This window comes from Rutidosis leptorrhynchoides, chromosome 2 (genome assembly GCF_046630445.1).
Source record: "Rutidosis leptorrhynchoides isolate AG116_Rl617_1_P2 chromosome 2, CSIRO_AGI_Rlap_v1, whole genome shotgun sequence".
Classification (NCBI taxonomy): domain Eukaryota; kingdom Viridiplantae; phylum Streptophyta; class Magnoliopsida; order Asterales; family Asteraceae; genus Rutidosis; species Rutidosis leptorrhynchoides.
The window spans coordinates 567,806,208-567,814,831 of record NC_092334.1 but is presented as its reverse complement, the minus strand read 5'-3'; positions in this window follow the sequence as shown (position 1 = coordinate 567,814,831).

Below are 8,624 nucleotides of genomic sequence, written 5' to 3'. Positions count from 1 at the left end.
ATCAAACTTTGATATATATGTACATATTTGTATAGGTTCGTGAATCGATCCGTGGTCAAGTCTTATTTCCGAGGAAGGAAATATCTGTGAAAGTGAGTTATAGTCCCACTTTTAAAATCTAATATTTTTGGGATGAGAATACATGCAGGTTTTATAAATGATTTACAAAATAGACACAAGTACGTGAAACTACATTCTATGGTTGAATTATCAAAATCCAATATGCCCCTTTTTATTAAGTCTGGTAATCTAAGAATTAGGGAACAGACACCCTAATTGACGCGAATCCTAAAGATAGATCTATTGGGCCTAACAAACCCCATCCAAAGTACCGGATGCTTTAGTACTTCGAAATTTATATCATATCCGAAGGGTGTCCCGGAATGATGGGGATATTCTTATATATGCATCTTGTTAATGTCGGTTACCAGGTGTTCACCATATGAATGATTTTTATCTCTATGTATGGGATGTGTATTGAAATATGAAATCTTGTGGTCTGTTGTTACGATTTGATATATATATATATACCTATATATATATATATATATATATATATATATATATATATATATATATATATATATATATATATATATATATATATATATATATATATATATATATATATATATATATATATATATATATATATATAGGTTAAACCTATAACTCACCAATATTTTTGTTGATGTTTAAAGCATGTTTATTCTCAGGTAAATACTAAGAGCTTCCACTGTTGCATACTAAAATAAGGACAAGATTTGGAGTCCATGTTTGTATGATATTGTGTAAAAACTGCATTCAAGAAACATATGTCGATGTAATATATTTCTATTGTAAAACATTATGTAATGGTCGTGTGTAAACAGTATATTTTAGATTATCATTATTTGATCATCTACGTAATGTTTTTAAAACCTTTATTGATAAAATAAAGGTTATGGTTGTTTTAAAAATGAATGCAGTCTTTGAAAAACGTCTCATATAGAGGTCAAAACCTCGCAACGAAATCAATTAATATGGAACGTTTATAATCAATATGAACGGGACATTTCACCAGGTCCTTTTGCAAGTCTGGAATCATGGTGGCTAACATGAGGCATGCTACCTCTGTGGAGTCATCCGTGTGCTTAGTCCAAGCATCTCGGATGCTCTTAGTGGCATTAGCAGGGGGTTCCTCGGGAACGGGTCCATCAAGTATATACGACTTCTTTTCGACTTTGAGAACAATTCTCAAATTACGATACCAGTCTAAGAAGTTCGTATCATTGAGTTTTTCCTTCTCTAAGATAGATCTTAGAGAAAGGTGGTGAACAGGTGTAGTTGCATTGGGTGACATCTACAAAATTAACAAAGTTCTTTTAGTATTTTAATATTTGATCCTTTAATAATTAATTACCCTAATTTTCTTATGAAAAATTAATTTGTTAAAGGCTAGAATCCAAGTTACATTTAACCTTGAGTGGTTGGCTGATGCTCGCTCCACTAAGTTTAAATTAACAAGGTAGGTAGCGATTACCAATTGCATGTCTAATACAATTTCTATATCTTGATGGGATCATTAACAACAATTGTCAACTGGTATGCTTAATCTCATCTATGCCTTGGGCATCTTGTGTTTGGCTGATGCTCTCTCCACAAGAAGCACCAATTAAGTTGTCCTATTTAAAACTTATGGTGCTCGGCCCAAGACTGTCAAGGGAATCACGAAACACCATCTCGGTAATCACAAGACGATCGTGGTGGTTGGCTGATGCTCTCTCCACAACGACGTACAAATGACAAGCTAGTGTCTTAAAAAGGATGGCATAAACTTACATTTTAAAAGGGATTTTGTGTTTTGTATTATTTCAATTCAATTTGACAAAACCTTTCGTATAATAATTGTTGCATGCATTCAACAATATATTATACGTATACTTTAGATAAAATCATATTTTATATGTTGGTCTTGAGTTTATAAAATCTCTATTTTAGTCACTCATGGCGTGTTCAATTTTAAACTAATATCCTATATTAATATGTATATATTGAGCGCGCTAACTTAAGACCAATTTTAATTTTTAATAAAACTCATTTTTATTTAAAACTTTATACAAGAGTTTGGTTTAAATTTATTAAAATTCATAATTTTAATGTTAACTTTGAGCTTTATGTAAAAACTCATTTTTATTAAAACTCATTTTATACTTTTACGAAAAATCATTTTCAAAATTATATATAAATTTACCAAACTCTTATTTGTGTTTGATTTGTTAAAAAAAAAAAAAATTATTTTCTAGCATGCAAATATCCTATATTCAAACATGCAACATACAAACATAAACACAATAATTAATAGGTGCATAGCCAAGCCTTTTCCTAATCGGTTTTCGTGAGCCAAACGAAGGGACCGGGTCAATCTAAGGACATAACAAATATTCATGCTTCATTGTGATGTCTTGAAGCTCTCACTTGCCTAGTCAATATTTGGTGTTGCAAATGGCTCTAAAATTGCTTAGAACTCCATCTTGAATTTTCTTCATGTCTTGTTACATTTTTATAGATAAAATATACAAGTCTACACTAATACTTTTACATCTCAAAATTAAACAAAACATGAAAAATAAAATTATTACAAGCCATTATAAATGAAAGAATAATTTACAACCCAATCGAATTTCAACACAACCAAACATCACAAAATGGTCTAAAGGCTTTCTATGCACCATGCAACTTAATATATCAACTAGTATATATATAGCAACTTCTACAACCATACATGCATGTAAAAGGAATGGTTGTAGCAAATAAAATAACTAAGTTGCATTTTAGAAATCTACAACTTTTCCTTTTTAGAAAAAAAAGTTGTTCATTTCTAATAATAAGAATAAGTTCTTATTATATATAACATAAGTTTCTTAACACATGCAAAAGCGGCTCTTGATACCACTGAAGGGGTTTGTATTAAATTTCATAAAACTGTTTAGCAGCGGAAGCATGTACAACAATTATTTAAACCTTTCAAAACTCCCCACCAAGGATCCAATTGCATGTTGTTAAGAAAACTAAATAATAAATAGTGAGTTTAAAGACTACAACCTTTGAATACTTTGAACTTGAGAAGTTATGGATGCTAAAAATATAGGAGCCAAAATAGCCTCCCTCTATTGGTAATCCACACGAAAGCAAACTCCAATATCAACCGGATGCTAGTCCTTCACAACCCTTGAAAACAAGTATAAGAAACAACCTTTCTTATTTCTTGTTTTAATCCTATCTTGTTTTCTTATTAATCTTTCAAATATGAAAGAAAACTTAAGATATATTGTAAGTAACTATTTTAGATAATACTTGCAAATATGTGGTTTTCAAAACCTTCTCACAATGTACGTATGAAGATCATACATTTAAAGAAACACATAAACGAGTCATTATTAAAAGCAATGCATAATCATTTCACTATAATCATGAAAGGCAACAAGTTATCATGAAAGTAATCTTTCATCATTTCACTTTACTTGTATTCTTACATTATATAGTGTAAAATTTATCAATGCATGACCTACCAACTAGTTAACAATATACATTTATTTACATCAAACAATTTTGACAAAACTATTGTATTTAGTTAACTATATGGAAACAAGTAAGTAATATACTTGTTACTTACATAAATACATGTTTATATATTTGTATGCATTCACATACAATTGTAGTATTATTATTTATATTAAATAATAATGTCACAACATGTATAATGACGTTGTAATATTCGAATCGTATTCAAATATGTAATTGATATCTATTTGCTCATTGTGTGTGACCCTTTAGGTTCAAACGTCATTAGTAGTATAGACATAAGTTGTGTCTTGGGCATTAATAACCAACATCCCTTTCATGCAATCATTGATGTTGAATAACATTTAAGCTTTTGTGATCGTATTTTAACTTTTCGAATTTTGTAGTCTAATGTCTGTATCACCTTAAGTGCTTATCAAAATTGGATTCTGCTATGTATAATGTCTACTTAGGTTTTAGTCAACTATGGTTACAAGTTAACATACTATAAATACTATAAATGTGGTAGTAATAAACTGAGAATAATCGTTCTTTTTCGATTTGAGTTTCTGAGTAAACTTAATGTTTGACATCATTTTGATTATGAAACAGATGACCTGCATTTATTATTTTTCCTCTTCTTAAGAACTACACTTCACTGATTCTATAGTGCCAATTTGTACCCATTCTGACTATAACACATATCATGATTAGTTTTTTTTTCTTTTGCAGCAAAAGAGAGTAAACTAATGACGCTGCAGATTCTACTGGCGGTGAAGCAGGCATTAAACAACCAGAAAGTGATGGAGCATAACATGGTTGATGGGTCAAATTGGGTTATGTTTGATAGACGGATACAATATTTACGAAATTAAAATGGGTCAGTTTGAATGGTTTATCAAGTTGAAAATTTCATAAAGTGTGATCCAATGCATAAATAAATTAAGTTTACTCTATTCTTGATGGTCACCTAAAAATTCATGTAATATGTAAAATACGGGATGTTAAGGTAATTGATTTTGGTGATGCAAGAGTAAAGGCTCAGACTGGTGTTATGACAACATAAACTAGGACATACCAGTTGACAAATCCTGAGGTATGTCTTCTATAGTGAGCTTTCTTAATATACTTATTTTTAAAATTTACATGTGTTACTACTGTCTAACCATAAACACTTGGTTAATACATCAAAAGATATAGTTAAAGTGATGCTCTACTAAAGGGTTTTTTTTTGTTTACATTTATTTGAATATGGATATGAATTATCGTAAAGGTATTAAACAACATCTCAGCTCGTGAGTGATGTAGTAGGCTTAATCTCAGTCCGGTGTCGACTCTATTATTAAATATCACATATTTGTGTATTACATATAGGTAGAGATTTAAATTGATTCCTATATAGAAGTAACAAATATAGTATTTGTTATGATTGTATATACAATACATTAAACACTATACACACGCTTTTGGTTAAAATCTCAGTATCCATGAAGAACATCATTGTCGTTTCATGGTTTACAGCATCTCATTTTAACAAACCTTCTTTTTTTTTTTACTTTTACTTTTTTTTTTACTTATTTACCGTTTGAGTTCCTCATATACCTAATCATCAAATGAGCTTCAAGTTGTATTTAAATGGAATCTAATTGTACATTGAGTTTTCAGTTCTATCTTATTTTGTGTTCATTTGCCGCATACATGGCCGGAATCTTGAATTGTGATTTTTTTTTTTTTATGTTTCTTTTGTGTTATGTAGGAACGTCATGGTGTGTGTACCTTATCCATGCTAAGGTCAGTCGTTCACATTCTATCAGTATCCAAAGTATCTAATTGAGGTATCTTCTACTTTGAAAACTACTGCACATTTTATAATTTTCTAACCAGGGTGTTTTTAATTGACGCTTGTACGGTTTTGACTGATATGTACTTTAAAAGACACATATTTTCAAATATGCTATTCCATTATGAAGGTCTATAGCCATTAAGGTCAATTTAACCAATAGTTTACTTAGTAAAATCAGTCATAAGATTAGGTCATATTATTTAGTTCCTATTTTCATTTAATGAAAGTCAATTAACAATGTCAACTATACCCTTTTGTATCAACAACTTACGAATTGATTCATAATTTCATATCCTTGAATATATATATTTTGGATATCATGTGAATATTTTCATGCTTCTATGATGCATGATGTCTTCATTTAATAGTGATCATGATGTTTTACTATATATGATATATCTTATAATTATGTGATATGGGATTTCTGTTTCAATCACTTACTGTCCCTCTTATTGACAAAAATTTGTTAATAGTTTTTTAAGCACACGGTACACTGCAATAGTTTACACCATAAGCACATCCCAACAGTCATACACCTATCTCATTTGGATATTACACCTATCTCATTTGGATATTAAAACTTGAATACTAGGAAGTAATATGATACAAAGTAGTATTTTGAGAATCAAGTTATGTTGCCCTATGATTCTTTTTGAGGTTTATTATATGTAGGCCAATGGTACATAACATGTTTTACTCATTCAAAGAATGTGGATAAAACTGCAATTTGTAATCTTGAACTCGACTATGCAAAGGTTGAGCAGTTCATGGAGTCTATTGATGTAACGACCCGGAATTTTCCGATCGTTCTATACTTATGAGATTAATATTTACATAAATTAAACCTTACCAACATGATAAGCAATCCAAATTGTTGAGACTTATATTTTTGAAAAGAGTTTTACACAACGTTTGACCGTCCAATTTGACCGATGAGATCACGAACTATATAACACACGATAATTATACGATTATGTATATGTACATATCTATACATATTTAACATGATTTAAGGATGGTTTAACGTTTCATTGTGAACTAACAACAATGAGTTATAAGTATACTTTGAGACCACTAACTTAAGTTTTCAAAACGATAACTATATGTAACGTTCTTTGACATATATACTTACAATCTATAATGTGTTGTGATTTATGTCACCAATATGATTTAAGTATAATAGGATTAATTTGTAACCAAAATAATCTTGATAAATATCGAACAAGTTTGGGGAAGTGTGGAGTGCACACTTGTTTGAACTTATCTTGATTATGACGGGGGTTCGGGGGCAGCGCCCCCGATAAGCGGGGTCCAAGGGGTGGCAACCCCTGGCGGGGTCCAAGGGGCAGAGCCCCTGGCTGGTTGGACCATTGCTTTATTAAAAATGTCTTAAAATGTCCAAGGACCACCCGTAAACAACATGAGAAGATTAATCATAAGACCTCATGATTGTACGCAACACGTCATCTGACAACACGGTACTTTATGTACGCAACATGTCATTTGACAACATGGTACCATGGGTCGAGATTAATTCTGATCAATACGAATACGATGAGGTCTTTATTTATTTTATTGAGCAACTAATTGTGGACCATTAACAACAGACTGCTAACTACAGACTAAGAAAATATTAAAAGTATTATAAGTATATATATATATATATATATATATATATATATATATATATATATATATATATATATATATATATATATATATATATGTAACGATTACTTGAAAAGAAAATATGTTGATATATTATATATATGGTTAGGTTCGTGATATCTATCGGAGACCAAGTCGAGTTAAATACCTTCAAGGAAAAGGTGAGTATATAGTCCCACTTTTAAACTCTAAATATTTCGGGATGAGAATACATGCATTTTATGATTTACGTTATGGACACAAGTGATTAAAAATATATATTCTACGTTGAGTTGTACCACTGGCATACTTCCCTGTAACTTGGTAACTATTATTTACATGAGGTATTGTAAACGCGAATCCTGTTGATAGATCTATCGGGCCTGACAACCCCAACCGGACTGGATGACCAGTATTCAACGGTTGCACAGTACTTTGTTTCGGTAACTACACTTGGTACGGTGTAGTAAGATTTCATAATAAAGGGAATATGCGACGTTGATTAAATGTTAAGTATGGTTATCAAGTGCTCAACAACTTAGAATATTTTTATTAAAACGTTTATATATGAAATCTTGTGGTCTATATTTATAACGCTGCCGGCATTAAACCTATATCTCACCAACTTTATGTTGACGTTTTAAGCATGTTTATTCTCAGGTGATAACTAAAAGCTTCCGCTGCAACATGTTGAATTTAAGCAAGATCTTGAGTATGTATATTTGTGTCAAAAATAAAACTGCATATCGGAGGATTTGTAATGTAAAATATGTTGGAGGTCGTATTGTTATTATCACATGTAAAGTTTGTAAGTCTAAGATTATCGCTAAACGATAATCATTATTAAGTTGTTTAAACCTTGTATTTGTAATAAAAGCTATGGTTTGTATTGTAAAAACGAATGCAGTTTTTGAAAAATGTCGCATATAGAGGTCAATACCTCGCGATGAAATCATATGTTATTGTATTCATCCTTATGGTTAAGGTCGGGTTATGACAATTGAGCATAACTACCGTTTTGAATTTATCATGGACTCATGGCTATGACTTCCTATTATGCCTGGCAAACGGGTCAGGTTGGGTCGGTTTGGGTAACGGGTCAAAATGATTTTGGGTTGAAATGGGTCATAGGTCAAACGGGTCAATTTTTTAAATGGGTTAAAATGGGTAAGGTTAGGTCGGTTTGGGTAACGGGTCGAAACGGGTCACAGGTCTGGTGGGTCAAATGGGCCAAATTGGTTACATCGCTTTTTTTACATTTATTACATTATTTTAGTTATTATTATTTATTATTTATTATCAATACATAAGAACTATTAATATACATAATAAATGATATAACCATGAATGCTTTCACTAATTTTTGACGGGTGAAACTTATTTTGCTCGACCCATTTGACCCATTCACAAAACCCATTAGACCCATTTCTACTTATTGATCTTTGAGTATTGATACCCATTAGACCCGTTCATTTTTTTATTGGACTCAACAGGTTGGAGAGAAACCCATTTGGATCTTTTTTTTAAGTTTTGATTTACATTGCTAGGCTTAATTTTTCTCAAGGCCCAATTGACCTGAAAGCTTGACCCA